Here is a 23,897-nt window from a genome sequence, read left to right as displayed (position 1 = left end):
TTCGATAATTTGACAATACCTCATTTTCTCCTTCACTAATATAGATTAACTTGATAAATCGATTATCGATAAAAATATAATCGAATATCGAAATTCGATAATTTTTTAGTGATGACATCGGTTATTTCCAGATATCAATTATCGATAAAAAAATCGATACTCAAATGTAGATAAAACAAATACCTTATAGACCAAATGAATATTTTGTTGCATCAATTCATTTTGTTTTTGATCGAACGAATATTTTTTCGCGAGATATCGTGAGCCTAATAAATTAGATAATGACGTGATTTAATTGGACGAGATATCTGATATCACAGACATCGATTTGCATCGACTAAAAACTAAATAACAACAAAGAAAATCTATACAGTTGATCTCATTATTTTCCAGTTAAAAAAATTCAAAATAAATCGATAGTTATGTCACGCAATAGCATTCACTTTTGCAAATATTCAATCGATGAACGATGTGGATCAATCAATAGATTTTCTATTGCATAGAATTTATTTTTCTCGCTGTCGTAGATCTGAGAGAATCTCAGAAGCCATAAAATCATATTCACTGTCCCAGTCCAGACACTTACGACAGAAGTTTTATATAAAATATTTTATCAACACGTAATAGTTTAATTAATGGAAATTTTATAAAACGTTTCATCGAGTGAATGTACACATTTTCCGTCCAATTAACCTCGAAGTGCAGCACGCGTTTACCCTCGGCATTATTTTTTGTTCGATCCTTATCGGAGAAAAACGATACGTTTAACCGCTGAGAAGTTTGCGATTTTTATCTTCAAGTCTCGCGAGACCGGTGAGTGTGTTTAATGCATATATCACGCCGGTAGCGCAATAGTATCGAGCATCAGGGCTTTGTGAAATAGTCCTGTAGATAAAAAAGGACTTTCGGATGTTGACAAATGGACAATTTCATTTTTTTTAATAAAAAAAATGAACGCAAACGTCGGGAAATTGAATTAATTTTGTTACATGGCGGATCTCATGGAGATAATCGATTATGTAATAGTTATGATCGATCATTTGACAATCGATAATCGATCATATTTAAAAAGCGAGACGAGTTACAAATCGAACATGGCGGATTTTACGGAGATAATCGATCATCTGATCATAAATTATAAACAATCGTCATGATCGATTATTTATAATCGATAATCGATCCTATATAAAAAGCGAGACGGGTCAGTAATCGAACATGGCGGATTTTATTCAGATGATCGATTATGTAATAGGCATGATCGATCATTTGCCAATCGATAATCGATTCTGCATCAAAAGCGAGACGAGTGACTAATCGAACATGGCGGATTTTACGGAGATAATCGATCATCTGATAGTCATGATCGATTATTTGACAATCGATAATCGATCCTGCATCAAAAATAAAACGAGTGATTAATCGAACATGGCGGATTTCATTCAGATAATCGATTATTTCATTCAGATGATCGATAAATGGTCATAATCGATCTTTTGACAATCGATAATCGATGATATTTAAAAAGCGAGACAGGTCACTAATCGAACATAACGGATTTCATTCAGATAATCGATTATTTCATTCAGATGATCGATTAATGGTCATAATCGATCTTTTGACAATCGATAATCGATCATATTTCAAAAGCGAGACAGGTCACTAATCAAACATAACGGATTTCATTCAGATAATCGATTACGTAACAGTCATTATCGATCATTCGACAATCGATAATCGATTACTGAAGAATCGAAAGCAAAACCCACACCAACGCCGAGGCCGCACCGCTCAGTTGTCAACCGAAGAAACATCGATACTATCGATATTTCGAAACTCTGTCCCACTGATTCTTCATTGGTTCACAGCTGTCTAGGCGGGTAATTTGAATTCAAAAGTCATTTAATTTTGATATTTCGCATAAATACGGCGCGCCAAAGCGCGTTCGATCTCCTAATGTTAAAGACAATAAACAATAAATAAAGGAGTGAAGCGGTCGCGTGCCACTGCGCACCTGTCCACCATCTTGGGCCAACCAGTGTTACCATTCTCTTTTATTTTCTTTCACGTGAGGCATGCTGTGGTGGGGATGAGAGAAAAATCGGGAGGGGGAGAGGGGGGGGAATGGGGGGAAAAAAAAATAAAAGAAGAGACTGAATTCACGGACATCGCTGAGACGTAAGTAAACGTGAGACAGGATGTGGGCAGCTGTTTACCAGCTGGACGATATGATACCGTGCACGTTGTGCCTCTTTGAGAAGAACCACGTCCGGTTGAAGAATGAGAGCTACGGTATTTCACAACGGGGTGGATCAAAACCAGGGCACAAGCAACTCACTATTCCGGGACTTTTTAGGGATGAAATTGTCCAGAGTGACCACTTCCTGCAGTCAGGGCAATTGTTGCCGATGAGTTTTTATTAATTTTGCGGTTGGCACTGCAGAAGGTTTTATTTATTCTTCGTGAGTCGTGGGGTGGGATTTTTTTTGGGGACAATGGACGGTCTTGTTGGAGATCCGGTGGTGGTGGTGATGGATATGAAGAGGAATCTTAATGAAAATTATGAGGAAAAAATGGTAAAAATTACGGTTTGATAGATCAATCGTAAATTAAGGGAATTTGAATCGAAAATATTGGGGGTGAGTTTTTAGTTATTTAGTGGCTGGGGCTGAAGAAGGTTTTATTTATTCTTCGTGAGTCGTGGGGTGGGATTTTTTTTGGGGACAATGAACGGTCTTGTTGGAGATCCGGTGGTGGTGGTGATGGGTATGAAGAGGAAATTTAATGAAAGTTATGAGGAAAAAATGGTAAAAATTACGGTTTGATAGATCAATCGTAAATTAAGTGAATTTGAATCGAAAATATTGGGGGTGAGTTTTTAGTTATTTAGTGGCTGGGAAAGCAAAAGGTTTTAGTTGCTTTACTGGTACTTTTGAGTAAATTACAAATTTAATAAAAATTGTACTTTCGAAAATGTTCCCTTTTGGAGAGATATTAAATCGAAAATTGTCTGTTAAATCTGACCTTTTCGGGCAACATCACGTGACAATTTTGTATTTCGTTTGATGATGAAATTGAAAAGTTACAAAATCGTCCAGATTTTTTCTTTTCTCATAAAAATCGCAGATAAATGATTTCCTATTGCGTATCACGATTTGTTCAATTTAATAATAACTAAATACCGATAAATACCAAATAAATATAAATAAATAATGAACAATAAATGAATACCCCTCATCAACAAATCCACGACTCAATAATTTTATCGTAAGATTCCTCTACAAAACGAACCTTAATATAAAAAAAAATAATTTATTAAAAATTCAACAGCAAAAAAATATTTCAAGAATTAAAATTCAGAAATGGCGTCTCTATCAATAAAAAAAAAAAATTCATCGATCGACCACAAACCCTCACCGTCGGTCAACAGTTCCCCAAACCCAATATCACATTTACTTTCACCCCCACAAAACTAATGAATTTTCCTCTCGTATTTTTCCGTTCAATCGCTACATTTTTCTCTAAACTGTCGCAGTCATTTTAATTCGAATAAAAATCCCCATCAACTCGATCGAATGGAATCGACTGAATAAAAAAAAATTTGATCGCTGAACGAGACCCAGTCCCCAGGTCTCTTCACCCACCCGATGAGCCTCGGCCATTGGAGAATGTTATTTCACGTGAGGGATGAGGGAAATGAGATTCATTGTCATGGTCAATTGAATTTTTTTTCCGGTCTGTCCAAAGGATAAAAGGGCGAGAGAAGAGGGAAAAAGCTTCCGGTGAATGAAATTCGGAATTGGGAACGGGTCCTGAGAAAAAAAAAAAAGTGTTTTCACTTCTGTTGCGCTTTCAACTGGTGCGGGAGGAGGGGAATTGTTTCGAGGAGGAAGGACATTGGATCATAAGAAATTCATGAGAGACTGTCGAATTGAGAGGTGGGTTCAATAGAATTCAAGAGTTGAGTCTTCAATTTACTTTTTTTGTAGATTTTGGGGGAGAGTATTTGATCAAAGTTTTTTAGGGAAATTTATTTCTCTTGGGAAACATCTGTGGACATTTATTCCATTGGATTTTGTAATTAAAATATATTATATACTATATATTACGTATTATATATTATATATTACTTGTTATATATTATATATTATATTTATTAATGGAAAAAATAAAGAAAAATATTAAATCGCATAATTAATTTAATTTTATTTCAATTTTTTTAATATTTTAATGCAACTTTAAGTCCAAATCTGAAGTAAAATGAAAGAGATCATTAATTAAATGAATTCCATTGTTTTGTTTAATACCCAAAAATCTCCAGTGCTGGTATTGATAATGTTATTGACTTAAAAAGAAATTTTTCCGAAACTTTGATAAAAGTTGAGTCACGAGGAGGTAAAAGGAGATAAGTCGCTAGGTTGACTGTTGGGGAGTTTTTGGTGAATATCTCGACATCTAGGGGGGATAGCAAAATATTTGTTATGACCTTTTTTATGGAGTAAAATGAGTGCTATTAGAAGTGTCATTACAAAAATCGCGCTATCTGTCTTAGATTCGGAGAGATTGCTCAAATACTTCGCTCAGAGATGAGTCAACTTATCGCGTTTCACCTCTCCGGTATTCATTCACAATTTTGAATGAATATCTCGAAATTTAGAGGAGATACCAAAATTTTCATCAGGACCTTTTTTGTAGGGCGAAGTGAGTACTACAAAAAATGTTAACACAAAAATTCGCTATCTCTCTTAGATTCGGAGAAATACCTCAAAAACTCCGCTCAAAGATAACTCAACTTATCGCATTTTACCACTCCGCTACTCATTCACAATTTTGAATGAATATCTCGAAATTTAGAGGAGATATCAAAATTTTCATCAGGACCTTTTTTGTAGGGCGAAGTGAGTACTACAAAAAATGTTAACACAAAAATCCGCTATCTCTCTTAGATTCGGAGAAATACCTCAAAAACTCCGCTCAAAGATAACTCAGCTTATCGCATTTTATCACTTCGCTACAGAATTTCCCAAAAATTTTCCAAAATTTCACCTCAACAGCGTAAAATTTTTTTCCAGTCCTCGTACTAAACATTTTTTGAAAAATTTCTCTCTGTCCTTTTCCAAAAACAAACCAATTAAGCGAGAATAAATTATCAAGACTTTTAGTGTGGAATTTTCTACCTTTTTAAATAAAAAATCCACCAAGGACATTCCCCACTTCGCGACCCCCGTATATCCACGAAAATGACCTTGAGGGTTGACTGAAAGCATTTCCACACGAAAGCTCGCATTCTCGGTCGTCTTCGTGAATTCTCGGTTGGCCCGGGCCGAGTATAGGCGCGGTCATGTCCCCCACACTATCTCCACCACTCGCAATCCCAGGACTTTGATCCTTCCAAATTGAGGGAGACCATTTGCCCCCGCAGAAAATCCATGAAGGTTCATCCTGATACACGGCCTTTTTACGGATTTTTTTAACGTAAAATTTATCATCCGGAAGCAACTGCCTCTTAACTGGATTTCTCCCCCTTCTTGACTTCAAAGACAGGCAAAGTCTACATTTCATCGAAGTTTAAACGAAAATTGAATTGTTGAAAAATCAATTCGTAGTTAACTTTGAAAAAAGAAAATTTCAGGGAACGTCAGGGTTCTAGGGATTAATTTTATTTATTCAAGTTTATTTTTAAAAAATGCGTAAGAGTAGTTTTGGGATAATTAAAGGATTAAATTATCCCTTTTACGTATTTAATTAATTAATTTATTTAATTTTTCAAATAGTTGAAGGAGATACTTTTGCTTCCATTTTTTCCAAGATGTCGATTGGGCAAAAATTCTTTAAAAAAATGAGACGTAAAATTTCAATATATCTTTTGAAATCTTTAATATTAATTACTGAATTTGTTATAAAAATAGTTCCTCATTTAATTAATTATTTCATTTATTTATCTTCCCGAAAAGTCGATGAAGTGAATTTTCCTGCATTTTTTTTTGAAGATGTCGATTTGATAAAAGTTTTAAAAAATTGAGACAAAAATTTCTGACATTTTTTTTCAAATCCTTCTTCAATTAACATCTTCAATATTAATTACCGAATTTCTTATAAAAAAAGTGACTCATTCTATCAATTAATTAATTAATTTACTTCTCCAACAAGTTGATGCAGATAATTTCCCCTCAATTATTTTTCAAGGTCTCGATTTGATAAAAATTTGGAAAAAGTTGAGAAAAAAAATTTTCAACATTTTCTTCCAAATCTTTCTTTCATTGACATAATTAATACTAATTACCGAACTAGTTACAAAAACAGTTGTAACCCCTAGTTTTAAAAATCCCTAGTTTTTACCTATTTTTTTTTCCCAAATTGCTCTCGATTTTTTCACATTTTTCAACTTATTATTTTTAAATCCGCAACCGTACCGTATTTGTTAATCGTTCAAGGACCCCGAGGAGTCATCTTACGTCTTATCAATAAAGACGAGTGAATTATTTAATAGGCGGTGAACTGAATTATTGAGGGTGAATGGGAAATTTCTATCTATACATCGCAGACTCGGAAATTGAGACCGGTCAATACTTGGAACGTTCCATCGGCTTTAAGACGGGCGTTGAGCAATCCCCGTTACGTTATTTCACGTTGGAAATATTCTCGCGTCGCTGACAATTGTTTTTTTTCTATTGACAATTGATTTTACAATTTTTTCACTTTTAAATTTTTCAAATCGTAGCCAAACAATCTCATTCAACGCCAATTCGATTTATTCTACGTATCAGTCATCATTACTTTTATTTTACTTAATTAATTAATTTAAATTATTATTTTAATTTTGTTTTATCGTGAAGATACAAAAGGTTTTAGTTATTCTTCTGATGTGTTGGGGTATAATTTCTTTCGGGGGAAGATAGATGATATTCTTGGGGACTCGGTGGAGATGTTGAGGCAGACGACGAGAAAAGTTCAGGAAAAATTACCAGAAAATAATTACAAAATTCAGGTTTTGATAGATTAACTGTAAATTAAGTGAAATTTAATAGAAAAATGTTGGGGGATGAGTTTTAATTAAATTTGTGGTGTGTTAGAGACGAATTTTAATTAATTTTGTGGACTGTAAAACATTTTATTTATTCCTTTTCTAAAAATTTAGTAAAAATTACTAGAAAAAATTATAAAAATTGCGTTTTGGTAGATTAACTATAAATGAAGTGAAGTTCAATAAAAAAATGTTAGGGATGAGTTTTAATTAATTTTGTGGACTGTAAAACATTTTATTAATAAAATCTAAAAAAAATAAATTTCGATAGGAAATTTACAAAAAAAAATTGAATCGTCGGTGCAATTTGTTTTGTTAAGTTTCAATCAGCTGTCACAAAAACCCCATCAAACACAAACTACTTTATCTTTGTTAATTACTACAATATCGTCTTCAATATGCAATTAAAAAAATGGCGTCTGAATTTTCATCGCTCGAAGAGATCGAATTTCATCAGAATTTTATAAATTCAGCCTTTGTCATTGACTCACCGCTGGCTGTTTGATGTTACCGGCAGGTGTCGCATGTCACGACATATAATCCCTCCCCCCCTCGCTCTTCATCATCGGCAATTGATCATTAAACACAAACGATCGATCGATCACCTGCGGTTTTTCATGCTGAGTGCTAATGCACTTCATTAAGACGAATATTTTCATGCAAAAAAATTGCATAAAATCCCTGTGGTATCCATTAATCGATGTCCACCAACTAACGAGATAATTTAATTATGAATTTCAAATGAAAATGCAGTTTTATCTGGTTTCACCCAGATTACCACTCATTATTTTTAATCTCCACATTTTCCTAAAAAATTCTATTGTCCCACATAAAAAAAAAATCCACAAATTCCTTTACCATTCAACAATTTACCCCACCCCACCCCCCAACCCCAACGATCAAAATAAAATTAAAATTCGCCTGAATCGTTTTAATTCGTTTGAAATTCCGACAAACTTTAATATAAAAAAATCCTCACTCCCTTCCCATTTAAAAATGACATTTGTTGTCCTGCACCTCCACAACATTTCCTCCCTTTCATTCTCAAAACTAAAAAAAAAAAACCTCCCCCAGTTACCCCTCACAGATTCAAACCGAATGTAAAAAAAAAATTCTATCGTCGTACAATAGCTCGAGGAACAATGTGGACCCCCCAACCATCATCACTACAAACTCCTTTGGGAAATGTTCTCGTCTCCTCATGTACATGACATGTGCCTGTGTTTATCCATCATATGTTCATGAAAAGACATTCAATTTTACCAAGAGACGACCCCAACCCCTCCCAGACCACTTCATCGACTCTCCTCGCTATTTCAATAACTCCGATAATTTTCTTTTCACTCGCAAATAATTAACCTGTGAGAGAAAGAGAGAGACAGAGAGAGACAGGGGCTTGTGGGGGGGGGGGGAGTTGAAGTACACAATTGTGTACTGAAGACTTGGGTACACGAAAAAGCTTTTTATCCATTCAAAAGTTGTATTTTTTTTCGAGTGGAATTTAAACAGAAATTTTGTAAAAATTTTTTTTACGTTTAAAATTTCACGCAAATAGACTCTACGAGGGGCGGTGAGGAGAGGGGGAGAGATGACAATGAGACAGTACCGGATGTTGAGGACGTGTGGAGTGTCTAGGAAGACGAAGAATACCGGAAGTACGATAGTCCAGGTGTATCCCCTCCATTTCCGGATGTTGGAGGCACGAGTGGGTCGTAAAATTGAGGAAAAATTTTGTACGAGGGGTGAAATTTTTTTATGATACTAAACGTGAATTTTTTGAACGATTTTAGGATGATTTAGAGTGATTAATGGAATTTGTAATGCATTAGAAATTATTTAATTGAGTGAAGTTATTTTTTTTTATGGATTTGAGGCGTTTTTGAGGGGATTGGGAATAATTGTTTTATGAAAATTGATGGAAATGTCAGATATATAATATAATATATAATTTATTATGCGTAATGTATTATATATTATATATCATATATTATGTACTATATGTTATATATATTGTGTTGAATTTTGTATTTCAAATGACGGTACCAAAAACAAATCGACGTGGATGACTATAATATACATATATATGAAAAAAAAATTCTAAGAGAATTAGAATTAGAGAGAAAAATACATGATAATACATAATTTACATATATATGTATATATCTACACACACATATAATTTTTAAGAATTATTAGGCGATCCTTTTCGAGATATGCAATGACCCTCGCGGCCATTTTGCACTATTATATACTACAGATTACACATTATATATTATATATTACATATTATACATTATATATAATATATTATATATTACAAATATACATTTCACTGAGTTCACCCCCTCTAAACAACCCCAAACCCCATCAAACCCTTCACTGAACTACCTCGAAAAGTTACCCCACCGCATCACAATATAAACTTCCCTAAAAAAATATCCCTCCATCAAAGCACATTCAGCATTCCAACGTGTCCATCACATCAAACAAAACCTCTCCATTCCCCCTCCAACCCTACCCCCTACCCCCTCCCCCAACTGCCCCCCAACCCTCCACAAATCGATTTGCAAATAAATAACTGATTGACCAATTTCTCTGAATAACTCATAAAACTTCTCCCCCTCCCCATCTTTACAAAACTATGCAACAAGGGTTCACCGACAGTTTCAAAGTCCACATAACGGCCACTTCATAATTAATAATTCTTGTCCACACTGTGAGGCCAGGGTTTAGCCTTCAATGAGGGAGAGGTAAATAAAATGCGTATGTAATCGTGTCGCGTGCTTCCTTCAGCTTTTACCTTCAACCGGTAATTGTACACTAAGAACAACAATCGAATCGTTGGGGGGAGGGGGGGGGGTAAGGGGAGGAGGAGGAGGTGGAGGATCATAGAAAAGCAGATGCTTCGAATGAAAGAACAAAAGAGAATTCATAAAAAGAAAAAAGAAAAAAAAAAAGAAATCGAAAACAATCGATTTCATGTCGACCTCAACTTTCTCAATTCCCCCCACACATTCATATTTTTTTTCTTTTATTTTAACAATTTAATAAGGCTCTGTGTTTTCGCGTGCATCGAGTATCATAGCACTCCCCTTATCACCATAAAATCATCCCCTATCTCTACCCCATTCATTTCTTTTTTTTTTTTTTTTTTTATTGATTTATTAACGCACGAACGATTTGCAACGGCACGAAGAGACGGTTTGTTGTGAATAAAAAATTTGTAAATCAGAGTGTCGGAACATGCAAAATCTTCACAGTTGAGGTTCGGCGCAGCTCACACCCCCCCCCCCCGCCCCCCAGGGCATCGCCACATCAATTGTTAGAGGATCGATATGTAATAATAACGTCTAGTTACGAAGGGAGAAATGCAACGCAAACGATTTACTCGGTGCAACACGAGATTGATATTGTGTTGGGGTTTTTTTTTTCTGGGAACGAACGAGTGAAAATAAGACCGATTTCAACATCATATTCCGGGAAAAACGTAATTACAGTGAATTTTTCTCATTAAAAATGTTTTTACGATCAGCAGAGAATGGGATTTTTTCGTGGATTTTGATGGGAGTAAAATGTTGAGTTAAGTGTAATAGCTGTGAAATTAGTTATTGCAAAATAAAATGCAAAAGTTTTTGTTTATATTTATTGATGAAAAAAAAAAAACATCTGGGGTTTTGTGTTGATAAAAAAAATAATTTACGGTTTTCTGAAGCGAGTTCTGTACGTTCAGAGAAATAATTTAGTTTTGTGGACTCGGGGCAGAAAAGTTGTACTTTTTTGGCTGGTTTAGAAGTGAGAACAACTGCTTGTCTCGATATCATCCCCGTTGCCCTTCTCGCTTGGGGTCTGCCACCCCCCCCCTCAAAAACAAAAATTATTAATTTATATTTTTAAAAACAGAATTTGGTGAATAATTTAATAAAAATAAATCTTTTTTTTTTTAGAAAATTCTCAGCGACAGATGTAAGACACAAAATAAATACAAAATTCCACATCTTGTAACGTCAAAGGACTCGTTGGATAGGATCTGAATTAGCTAGCAAGGGAAACAGGATAATTCTCGATATAATTTTACAATAAAAAATCCTGACGCCGTGACGTACCTCCTGACAAAAGCAGATTCAAGAAGAATAACGAATAAATTATAAAGTGAATAAAATAGAACAGAAGTGTTGTTTATTTAAATCCCATTATCGAATACTAAATAATACTAAATTCCAAAAAATTGTAAAATGGTCTGCAAAGGTCGTCGGACCCTTGAAACATTAATTTTTAATTTTTCATTTTAATGTTAATTTTTAATTTTTCATAACATGAAGCCCTCATCCTTTTACGACGACGAAGGACAGGAGACAGTTATGATCCCACTGCTGAAACAAAGAGATACGTCGCTTTGATTTAGGAACGATGGAGGGGATGTGTGAAGGTGGTGAATGCCGGTTGCATGAGCAACTTGGCGCGCCTGTCTCGAATGCAACTCCTCGGCAATCGCGCTTGCGTCATTGTCAGTTAATGTAAAAATGTCTTGCTCGTGATTTTTATTCGCTTTCTGTTTTGTTTAACACGAACAGCGAGCCGAGTCGTGTGCCACAGGCCATTGTTTTGCCGCCTCTTTATTGTCACGCTGACTTGTTGACAAACCATGAGCTGCGGCAGCACAAATACGGCAGCTCCTGTCGAAATGTATTTTTTTTATTTTTATTCAGAATAAACTGACTGCGGGTATTTCGGATCATAATTAGGTTCTGATCGCTGACGCCCGTTTTTGTCCAGGAAAATGTTCGGCCTCAGGTCATGATCAAACGAATGTTCATCTCATTTGTGGCTATTGTTAGTAATTAAATAATATTTAAGGAAAAAAAATTAATGCGATGTTATCGTGTATCGAATGCCAACGAAATTGTGATCCAGTTTTTGACCGAATATTTTCGAATATGTTTTTGTAGTTCCACTCAGTCGAATCTTCTTTAAACAAATATTGATTTTATCGGAATTATCGAGCTTTCGCGTGCGGAAAAATCCACTTTTCACACGTCGTCGAAATATTTTTTTTTGTTTGTCATTTTTACAAAGACTTTCGCCACTTTTTTCTCCATAAGTCGCCATCTTATGTTAATGTTTAATTACCAATGTTGTATATTAATGATTAAGTATCGAATAAGTTTAATAATTATTTCTTCCTGAAAGGCCCTCAAACTATTGCAATTGGATATTAATATGAAAAAGCAAAATACTCTTCAAATAGTTTATGTTACTCGATTAATGAGAATTTTAAAACTGAACTAGATGAGATAATTTTACTGATGTCAACAGAAGTTTTGCCTTGACAACCTACCCTACCTTCACCCCCGCACCGCCCCCTCGTCAATTTTACATACAAATCCGTGCCCCCCACTCTTTTTCTCAAAAAAAAAATTTATATTGACTTCAGTATAACTGATACCTGAAGTACATATTTTTGGAAAAGTGAGAAGTGGGAGAATTGGAAAATGAAGGCCCAAAAAGTCCAGGACAATTTGGCGTCACTTATTTAAAATAAAAATTTACAACGTTTTGATGTTTCTAATTATCACAAATATTTTTCTGAGAATTCTAACTAACTATCACGTGTCTCAAAATGCTTTTCATTTTTAAATGTTAAATACAATTTTTCAAAAAATTCCTCTGGGACACCCTTTGCTCCCTAAAATATATTTATCCATTTCCTTAGCTCTGAAAATAAAAATATTTTCGAGGGCCATCGACAATAATTAATTTCTAAACCTCCAATTCCCAAAAAATTAAAGAACAAATCATTTGAAATATTGTCACTATGCAACACCCAAAATCTCCTCCGATTATTCCCCAAAAAATAATTCTCGTCCATTTCTCGTGAAACAAATTCCGTCGGGCGAGACCGAATCGCCGGATATTGAGGAGAACGACAGACAAAATAGAGTAAAAAATTGAACAAAAGGAGTTTAAAAAAAAAAAAAACCGCGGGATAGAATCTTGTGGGCCCTCGGGGCCTCTGGGCGAACTTGCGGGTTCACCGCAAGGAACACACACACATTAAAAAAAAAAAAAAAATCACCAGCGGGGCGGGGGAGGGGGTCAGGAGCAGCCGACCAGGGGGAGGGCGGTGAGGGGGTGGTGTGCAGGAGAGGGGGGGGCGTCGTGCGAGGGCTGTTGAACTTTCAGGGTCACTCGGTTGACGGGCACACGAAAAGTGGACTCTAGGTGGATAGTACCCCGGGTTTCTTTTGTTCACAAAGATATTTCAACGAAATTCAGGGATTTTATAAACAACACGTACTTTACAAACGAATTATTATTCCTCGTTACTCGATTGACTTGGTATTCAAAGTTGTAATGACTCGTGTGGTAAAAATAAACAGAGGAATTGAGTTATGGTATATTGCGTTGTTAAGTGCATGGCGCATGTGATGGAGAAGGTCATTGGACGATATATTATCTTGTGTCAATAAAGGCTGGCGGACACGATTAATTGTGATATCGAGATGGATAATGAAGTGGAATTCAACTGTTGTTTTGATTTTTGTTGTTTAGGATGGGGCGCGGGGAGGGGGTAATTCGATTGATAGAAAATTTGTGACGTTTTTTGGGGGAATAAATAAGTTGAATATAAATATGAAAATATATTATTGTTTACCTCATTATTTTAATTATATTTAATTATTGTTTTCACTAAATAATTCGATGGGCTTTATCCGAACCATTTAATTGTTATTTCCGACGTCTGTTCGACACTTGAGACAATCTAGGGGATCATAAATGAACCTTTGGGTCCTTCAGTACTTCAAAATATCCGGATTTTTTTTTCTTCTATCACTTCTTTTAAATTTAGGGGGAATTCCCGGAATTAAGAGAAATTCCTCGGTCTGGCGGAACCGTAATAAACCCTCGGGAAATCCTCAGAAATTTCCTCATGATATCATAACAGAACTTTCATGGTTCGTTCAGCCCCTAGACTTTTCCTTGCACCCTTCGGTACATAAAACTGAGGACATGGGAGGTATCATATGATATAATATGTTTTAGAAAAAATATATATTATATGATAGAAATGGATATATGTATTTATATATTATAAATATCCATCAAGGTCAAGGTCAAGTCAATTCAGAAATAATTGGAAGTTCAGTGTTTATGGGTTTAAGATGTCAAGAAATGGAATTGAAAAATTTTAATATAATTTGGAATTCAAAAATTGTTTCATGAAAAAATTAATGAAAAATATATAATTAATTCCAATTCCAGATATTGCAAATCCATAACAAATACCTATGAAGTATATATTTTATATATTTTTAACTCTAAATTAAAAAATTCAATGCAAGATATTTTTTTCTATATTTTTTAAAATCCAATTTCTTCGTACGAACTCACCAGATTCAATAAAAATTAACAATTTTCAGTAATTTATTTATAGTACTATCAGTTATCACTCCCAAACTGATCTGAAATATCACAAAATCGTAAAACCTGGAATATCTCCGTTAAAAAATAAATTTTATCGATGAATTCACTCGAACAATTTCCTTTTAAACTCATCAAGGGATGAAAAATAATCTTGTTATAGATTAATTCTTTCTCCCGTCCTATCAACGACCATAAATAGCCAAGAAGTACACCAACCAGTTCCCGATAAGATTCCACTCAATCTCTAACATGGGAATAGTCATTGGCGAGTGACTCGGATAGTCCTGGATTGAAAAATTAAAAGAAATGTAAAAAAATTGTAGGAGTGAGGAAGAGAAGAAAAAAAAATATTAATGAGACGAGGTTGCTATCCCCCCACTGGTCACCGAGGTTCGCTAACCTCTAGTACCTGCATCTTCTCATTCTATCCTTGTTTATCCTTCGGGAGGTACAAAGTCGAGAGAATGTACCGCTCCGTATCTAACACATATGCATAATCACGTTGGAATATATAAAGTGCTAAATGGCCCAGTGGGTTCATTTTTTCCACTGCATATTAAATTGCAGTGTACTGAGAAGCAATTATCGCACGTCCAAACGTATCACTGATTATTCAATTAGGACGAAGAATTAACGAGTTGTGAATATTATTTTATTTTTTATCTTTAAATATTTTATTATATTTTACTGGTCAGTTATCGGTTGATATTGCGATTATCAGAAATATTTTCATTCAGAAAATTGTGGAAAATGTATTTGCGATTTTTTAAGGATTGAATTATGAGTAATAATTGCAAAATAAATTGATAAAACTCTCACGACTGGACAGTTTAGAAGAAAATTTATTTATTTATTTAATAAATTGCTATTTGCAAATTAAAAGTGAATTGGAATATAGAAGAATTAACGAGTTGTGAATTTTATTTCATTTTTCGTCTTTGAATATTTTATTATATTTTACTGGTCAGTTATCGGTTGATATTGCGATTATCAGAAATGTTATCTTCCAGAAAATTGTGGAAAATGGATTTTCGATTTTTTAGGAATTTAATTATAAGCAATAGTCGCAAAATAAATCGATACGCGGAGAGAAAAGTCGCATGAAAATAAATCTGACGGGCACCGGAATCGAGTTGCAAAATGCTAAAATATTGAAATAAATTTTGTAATACATTTTGTAATTAATGACATGTGGCTCCGTAAAATTTACGAAACAGCACTATAAAATTTGAAGGTCTATAATTTTTTATTTGACTTTAAATGAAAAAGTGATAGAAAACCTTTAAAAATTTCTGTCTAGATCAATTTATTTTATTCTGCATTTCTCCATTTTTTAAAATGTACCGCACAGCAATTTTCGATAACTCATTGTGATTGGTTAACGATTCGCGCCGAATATATCCGATTATTGCCGATTTTCGACTCCCTCATGGGATCTGTTGCATCAGCCATTTATCGGCCATCTTCTCGTCGCCCCTTACACCTTAATTTATTATTTATTATTTATTATTTTACTAGTCAACATAGTAATCATTCTCAGATATAAAAATTCACTGATTAAATAATATAAAAATTTTATAACTTGAATATAAAAATTCACAAATTTTTCGTTCCGTGTGGAGCTCCCACGACCAAAAAGTTTACTAAAAAAGACTTTTGATTTATTTGAAAGACTGCAATTTTCAAATTTAAACCGAATTGAAATATAACAAGACATTAAACAACAATGTAAACCCCTATCAAAAAAGGGAGAATATCGATATCTCAAAACTATTACCCTGACTCCCCATTGGTTCACACCTGTTTACGCGGGTAATTTGAATAAAAAACCTATTTAATTAACAAAAATTTCATAATTTCATCGCCGATTGGGTCTCGTACACGAAAAACGATGCCCTAATTCAGATAAAAATCATCTCCTACAACGCATTGTTATTCTCTCCCAATATTCTTGCAAATTAAAAAAAAATGCCAAACCACAAAAAAAAAATATATATATATATATATATATATGTACGCCCCCCTCCCTTCACCCCAAACACACCGATCCCAGTCACCCAATTAAATTCCCCGACAAATCCAAGAATTCTCGTCTACCAATTTACCGAAGGATTCCACTGTTTCTCATCCACAGGCGTATAACCGTCCCGTGAGTTTCGAAACCGAGGACGCCGACAACTACAGTTAGTTTCCTGCCGGGATGATCATCTTCCCCAGCTCCTACGCGTGGTCAAGGCTGCACAATGTGCCAACAACCATCGACAGCCACCAAACAACGTACCTCGCCCTGAGCCTTCATCTTTCGTATTTTTATTCTCCAATTTTTTTTTCCCCCTTTGTTTTTATCTCACCCCTTCGTCTAGGACGACTGCTGTCGCCAGGAGGACCTCAGGGGGAATAAAAAAAATCGGTGGAACCTGTTCTAGATAGTGACATTGTGCCGAGACCTAAATGAACCTCTTTAGAATTAAACAAAAAAAAAAAAATTATTTAAAAAGTAGAAATTTATGTTATCGACAATCCAAAATGGTCTGTTTTTCCCTCCCTCACCCCCTCTCAAAATCCCATCGCAACTCATCGGAATTCCCAACAATGAAAAATTCCAAAAACACTCCCCTCCCCTCTCCCTCCCCCCACCCCGCCGCCCCTCAGTAAAAGTAATTACCCATCGTAATTAGCACACCTCAGTCACTGCCAGTATATTCACTATTGCGCATACGTGACCTGGTTTATCCTCAATCGTATACACCATACAAAATGTGTATAAAGATATAATCGTAAAAATCTATTCCACCAAGTGAATTTATAGTACCCAAGTCTTCATGTGTATACGTTTGACCTCTCAGTACATAACATTATCACATGCCTTGTGACTATCGTGGAAGCGTGAACGTGTCCTGTGCGACTTGTTGCATTGACCCACTGCGATACCGTTAATATGATTTTACCCGTTTGTCGTCATAGCCCCCTCCTCCCCCTTCCCCTATCGCCACCCTATCCAGTCAATTTACTATTTTTTTTTTTGGAAAACCCCATTCTAACTGGGCCCAAACAGAGAAAAATATAATTTTGAAAATTAAATAAATATTCTTCTGACAAGAATTTAAAGCGGATTTTAAAATGAAAATTTGGAGAATTAATTTATTCAAAATAAATGTTATTGGGAAAATTATGTTTATGTTTGGGGGTAAGTGAGGAATGATGTTCTGTACGGGGCGAGAAATATTCCGTAATTTCTGGGAGAGCATCGTAATTTTTCAAAATTGATTTGTGTAATTTATTGATAATTTCCGGATATATTTGTATTTTAATTGGGAAAAATGAATAAATAAATAGTGACGATGTGATAATTAAATTATGGAAAGTGTTATAGGGAGATGATGGTGGGGTATTCGTGAATTATTGTTTCAAGTGGGAAATTAAGGTGGGACTGACGGTGGCAGTGGTTGAGATGTTCTTAAAAGGACATGTGATTTACCATCAGAGTAAAATTTTCAATCGCGTTATTTTTTGAAGAAAAATGTCTATTTTTTGAAAAAAAAAACGAATTCTTATAACCTGAATAATGGCGTTATGTAGAGCCGGAAAATTTGCATTTTTCAAAATAATGATTTCAATAATAATAATAATATTATTATTATTATTATATGAATTAATTGGATTGAAATTTTTACTGTGATGGTAAGTTACGCAGGCACTTAAGGGGAGGTTCGACAATTTTTTACTCAAAAATTCGCGTTTTAAAAAATTGTTTTTTTTTTCATTTTTTGATTTTGAATGAAAGGGCTGTAACTGTCTGATTTTTGAATTTTAGAATTTTACTTATTTATTCTTCAGATTATTATATTTTGGCAGTTTGTTATGATTTAATGGTTCGCAAAATTTCGTGGGGTTACGAGAATTTTTACTCTTTTTTTCCGCAATTTTGTGATTATTTTTGACAGTTAAAAAAATAATGTTATGAAAGTTGCAATAAAATAATGTTAAACCACAAAAACATTGTATTTTTAATGTCGATCCCATCGTAAATTTGCACAGAAAAAATTAAATAAACGTGAATTTTTACGGAAAAGGTAGAGAACATCCGCAAATTACAGATTTTTTATTCTAAACGGAAGTTTTGCGATCGACAAAATTCAAGTTTTTTTTTTGTTATATAGATTCAAAAACCGTAAAAATGTGACTTTTAATTTGTGTGATCTTCATATTTTTGTTTTTTTTTCTTCTAATTTCTTTAGGTTTTGTATTTTTCTGTTTTTAGTAACTGATCACAATTTTTTCTGATTATCAACGAACCGATGGATAAATTTTAAACATTTTTTAAAGCCTAGATATTATTGGGCCCTATAAATTGACAATGATTAATATTTAATTCTCTCATTGACACCGAAACTTCGTGAGTCATCAACTAATGACGAAACGCCGAGAAATTACATTTTTTCGGGTTAATTCCACCAATAATTGTTCCAAAAATTTAAATAAAACGGGAAAATTATTCGGATGTTCACGTGAACGAATCCAATAATTTACGCATAATCATGACGCTCCCATTCTCGCATAAATAATTACTTAAACTACATTGGGGCCGATGAAACAATCAATTAAAATATCTCCGAGGTAAATTCCCAAATTATCATACACTAAAATCAAGTTTCACTTCTATTTTATATTTTTGTTAACAAACTCCACTCTCAGTCGATCAAAATAACATTTGGAACTACTGCAATATTTATCTATTGAATAATTCCACTAAAAATGTTCTTCCCCTCATTTTTTCCCTTTAAAAACGCAAAATAATTATACAATTACCAAAATTCAATTAAACATATTTTTTCAATAATAAAAAAATGTTAACTCTCCCTCAGATAATCTTTTAAAATAATAAAAATAACAATAAACCAAACGCCATTCACCGTTTCCTCATCAAAACTATTTTTCAAAACCAAAAATAATCAACTTTATCACAACAAAAAATCCCCCCAAAATCTCCCGTCAATTCCAACCCTTTCCCATCCGCCCCCCATTCCAATTTCGAATTCCCCGCCCAAACAGCGCTCGCCATCTCCTAAAATACTCCAAGGTCGTGGGACCAATGAAACAAAAAAACCAAAAAATCACCGACTCACCATTTAAATGTCCGCAAACCCCCAACTCAGGGAATTTAAATCTCAATCTTCCTCACCGCTACGTCTCCACGTCTTGCGTCACCACTACTATCTCCTCAAACTTCCCCTCCCCCCCCTCAATCACATCACACGAATAGAAAAAAAAAAAAAAAAAGATGATGCACATGTATCTCCACCCACCAAAGCTCACTCCGACAATCAGCACAAGCCTCAGTTTTTTTTTCCCTTTTAATTATCTCACTCAAACAAAGTGCTGATAATTCTCAATCAACTCGAACAATAATTAATAAAATTAATTAATTTCTCTCACAGGCACTCAATTCTCATTTCACATGAACACGAAACAATAATGCTGAACACATTGAACACAAAATATCCAATAATTCCGATAGATTAATTCATCTCGTCAATCTATCACTCAATTACTGATTCATGATTCATCGTAATTATCACAAAACATCAATTATCTTTCGCTTTAATATACATAGATTTTTTTTTTAAACTAATGGCAGTGAGAAAGCGAGAGAGGCGCTTCCCCCGCAGAAGGCTCTCGCACGACTGACGCGTGAGCGCAGGACGCAAGCAGCCGTGCGCATAGTGTAACAGGGGGGTGGGCGACGCGCGGGGCGTGTGGGGGGGGGGGGATGAGGGGGATCAGGAGGGGTGGGTGCAGTAGTGAGGGGCTCGACCCGCGGCCGACCCCTCGCGCCCCGCGCAAACCCCACGGCCAACGGCCGAGTGGGGGGGAATTCAACGAAAAGCCAATAGTGGGGGAAGAATAGAATTATCATGCGCATGCGCGCTGCCCTTGTTTCTAATCCTATATCATTTTCCATGGTTCTTTTGTCATAAGCCCCCCCCACTCCGCATGACTTTCGATGCAGAAAATTCAGTTTTAAAAGATTTTCAAGGACAAAAACGAAGAATTCAATTTTTATTGATAATTAATTGAGAATAATAATTAACTATAATGACGGTAATTACTGTGATTTATTGGTAAGATTTCATCATCCGAATAGTCATGATTTTCAATGATAATTATTCAAACGAAATTGTTCATTTATTCTTTCTCGATTTTTGTTGTTTTTTACGGGCGGCCGAAGGGGGTGAGGGAGGGGTAGGGACAGCGGTGCGCGGGGGGAGGGGGGGGGGCGTTCAAGAGACGAACATTTGCGGTCACGAAGAATAGTCGAGGGGGTGCATGACGAGTTATGAATAACTCATGGTTTATGCCTCCACCAGTCATTTATTTATTTTATTTTTTTTTCCCTCTCCCCCTTCAATTTTAGTCTTTTCCCCTTTCTCCCTCTCGCCCTCTCTCTCACTCCCTCCCTCTTATTTTCGACGCACCGTGGAATGTGTGGTATACACACGAGGTGGGAGAGTCAGTGACTTCTTCTTCCTCTTCACCTACCTATCCCAGCAGCCTCAATAACGACGCAACGACGATGCGCCCGGGTACTAATTTTAGAATAAATATCCCCACCCCCCCCCTGTCCTCTCACCCCTTCCCAAACCACCTCCCACCGTACAATGACAGGCCCCACCCAGCTGCGTCACCCCACTGTCCAATAACGCGGGAAATTTTAATAAACACAGACAACGAGAATGACCCTCAATCATAAAATAATAAAATAAAAATCATCCCTCACTCTTCCTCCCCCCTCATCCCCTTTTTCATTTCAATTGAAATAAATTCAATTATATTTTCTCGATAAAACCATTTTTTTCCTTTTTCTTTTTGCTACGTCGGGAAGTTTAAATACCCGTGTAACAGGAGAAAGAGGGGCATTGGGGTGAGGAGGGGGTTCGGAGAGGGGGGGAGGCTGTGTATGGGACGAAACATCGAGACGAGGCGCACCAGAAGAGCTGTGAGGACGCGCAGACATGACGCTCCAGGCTTGACGGTGTATTGAACTCGGACTCTAGGGTCATTCAACTCTCTCTCGTTTACAGGCACCTACGTACTAGACCCCTCCCTCCTCTTCACCCCCCCACCCGCCTCCTCCGACCACCCTCGCCCCTCCCCCCCCCTCTCTCGACCCCTCCCGCACAACGGCGTCGGTATCTTTACCGATGTGTAGAACAGAACAGAACACAGAACAGCACCACATCCTCAACCCCCCCCCCTCCCTCCTGTCATATAAACTTGGTACGTCCTGCGTACTCGTCGCAACGTCTCGTGTGACGTCACGTGGCAACGTTTCCCCCCCCCTCCCCATTACGCTGTGGGATGGCGTGTGACGTGGCAACTGTTTATTGGACCGTAATAAACATGCCCCGCTATTCCATGACGTCATTGGGGAGTGGGGTGGGGGGTTTTGAAGATTTTGGGGCTGTTGGATGGTGAGGGAGGGGGGAGGGAGGGTGGTGAGGGGGTGGGAGAGATGTTTCTTTTGTTGGTAATTGAAGGAGACTGGAAAATAGTGGATCCGGGTTATTTTTGGAGTTGTGAATGGGAGGGATGTTGTGAAGATTGAGAGCTGCGATGTTGTGATATCGTAATCAGGTGATTGATGATAAAATTTGCGGTGATGGGGTGAGAAAATGTATTTTGGTACTGGGGGATGATGTGGGATTTGGAATAGTGGGTATTGAGATACTGTGACGTGATAGTGGGTGGAATAGTACGGAAAGTCGTGGAAAATTGTAATGTTGGTTTAGTGGTTAGAATTGTGGTTTTTGGGGCAACGGACGAAAATAGTTTTTGGAACGACGTGAACGTAGGGGCAAAAAACACTTTGCGGAGGAGTGGGGGAATCGATGGAGACGCAGTCGAGGAATGTAATCACATGAAGAAAAAAGTTCAAGATCGAGAGATGAAATTTCTGTGATGACCGTGAACTGTCCGTAAAACGATACTTTGCGGACGGTCAATAAAAAGGTACTTCACACCGCACCTCACATCTCCTCATATTCCATCAAATTTCATAATTCGAAAAAAAAAATCTGATATTTTTCGTTCCTATTAACCGTCACAATAACATTATCTACCTCGTCCGTAAACTTTTACTTTTTCAATTCACGCGCGGCGCCTCCCCTCATCCATAATAATCTCTCCTTCAACACGCCGTCCGAAAAAGTGGACTTTTCAGACTGCCGTCACATACACAGTATCGGAAAATTTTAAAAGTCTTATCTAAATAATAAAATAATGAAAAAATAAAAAAACAAAATAAATAATGAAATAATTTATGAAGGCCGAGGCGTGAGATCATTTTATTATTTTATTGACGACCTGAGAAAATATTTTGAACCACTGCCTGGTGCACGTCCGTTGAGTTTTAGAAATTCCCCAAAATTAGAAGATGGTCATTAAAGTCTAGGGATGCTGGACGCAAAGGAGGGGAGGTTAAGGATAATTTTTGGGGACTCACGGAGGTACCCAAATGACTTAGAGAACAGTCCATTTCGAGTCACTGTTTTGAGACGACGTTCTTCCACGTGAGTTTCAGAGGAAGTACTCTTTAAGTTTAGATGGAATCACAGTATAATAATAATAATAATAATAGTAATAATAATAATAATAATAATAATAATAATAATAATAATAATAATAATAATAACAATGATAATAATAGTAATAATATAATTGTTCTTATTCTCAGCACACAAATAATAATAAATCATTATTATTCTCATTCCACAAATAATAATAGTATAATTATGATTATTCTCATTACAAAACTAATAATAATTACTATTATTATTATTATTATTATTGTAATAAATTGTAATATAGTGAAAAGTGACTAAATAAAGTGTATTAGCAAGAAGCTGTTTATGTTTTAAAAAATTATGTCTGCATATAAATAATTCTCATAGTGACCGAGAACGATCAGAATCAGTGTTTTACGTCATCGCTGATGAAAACAGTTGTCAAAAGTCATTGATAATCTTCCGAAAAAACATTCCTGCCAATCCAGGAAATCATTTGGCAGAAATTCAGCTAGATGGATAAACGATTCAACCAGATTGTGCGCAAGAAGAGTGGTGAAAGGGGGGAGGGGGAATTCCCTGGCAGAGTTTGTTGACTCTCAGTTTCAGCATCAGCGACTGACCATGACCTCGCCCAAACAATTTCTCGTGGTAATAATATACATATACCTCATATACTTCGCGATACGGATAGTGTGTAGCCGATACGTTGGAGGACAACACAATAAAATTCCAAGAATCTCGTTCACACGGTATCGAGACAGTGATGAGAGAGGGGGAATTCGATTTATATTTTTTTTTTATTCGGTTGAATTGACTGTTATTGGGATATGGGTAAAAGTGGATTAATGAATGTAGCAATAGAATGAGTTAATTTAACTTGAGGTGTT

The 23,897-nt window shown here is 35.7% G+C and overlaps 1 protein-coding gene across 4 annotated transcripts in view; it reads right to left on the bottom strand.

Annotated features, from left to right (window-relative positions):
• Positions 1-23,897, bottom strand: part of Utx (Utx histone demethylase) — a 68,189-nt gene that overhangs the window by 31,655 nt on the left and 12,637 nt on the right. Inside the window, exon 1 of one of the 4 annotated variants that reach the window (XM_064137225.1) lies at positions 19,570-20,116. The exons of the other annotated variants lie outside the window; for them this stretch is intronic. The gene's annotated coding sequence lies outside the window, so the exon portion shown is untranslated. Of the gene's footprint in view, positions 1-19,569; positions 20,117-23,897 lie in introns of those variants that run through there. 4 annotated transcript variants of the gene reach the window in all.

Source organism: Diachasmimorpha longicaudata, chromosome 18, assembly GCF_034640455.1.
Source record: "Diachasmimorpha longicaudata isolate KC_UGA_2023 chromosome 18, iyDiaLong2, whole genome shotgun sequence".
In the NCBI taxonomy this organism is placed as follows: domain Eukaryota; kingdom Metazoa; phylum Arthropoda; class Insecta; order Hymenoptera; family Braconidae; genus Diachasmimorpha; species Diachasmimorpha longicaudata.
Note: the sequence above shows the minus strand (reverse complement) of the source record. Positions and strands in the feature narration are given on the sequence as shown.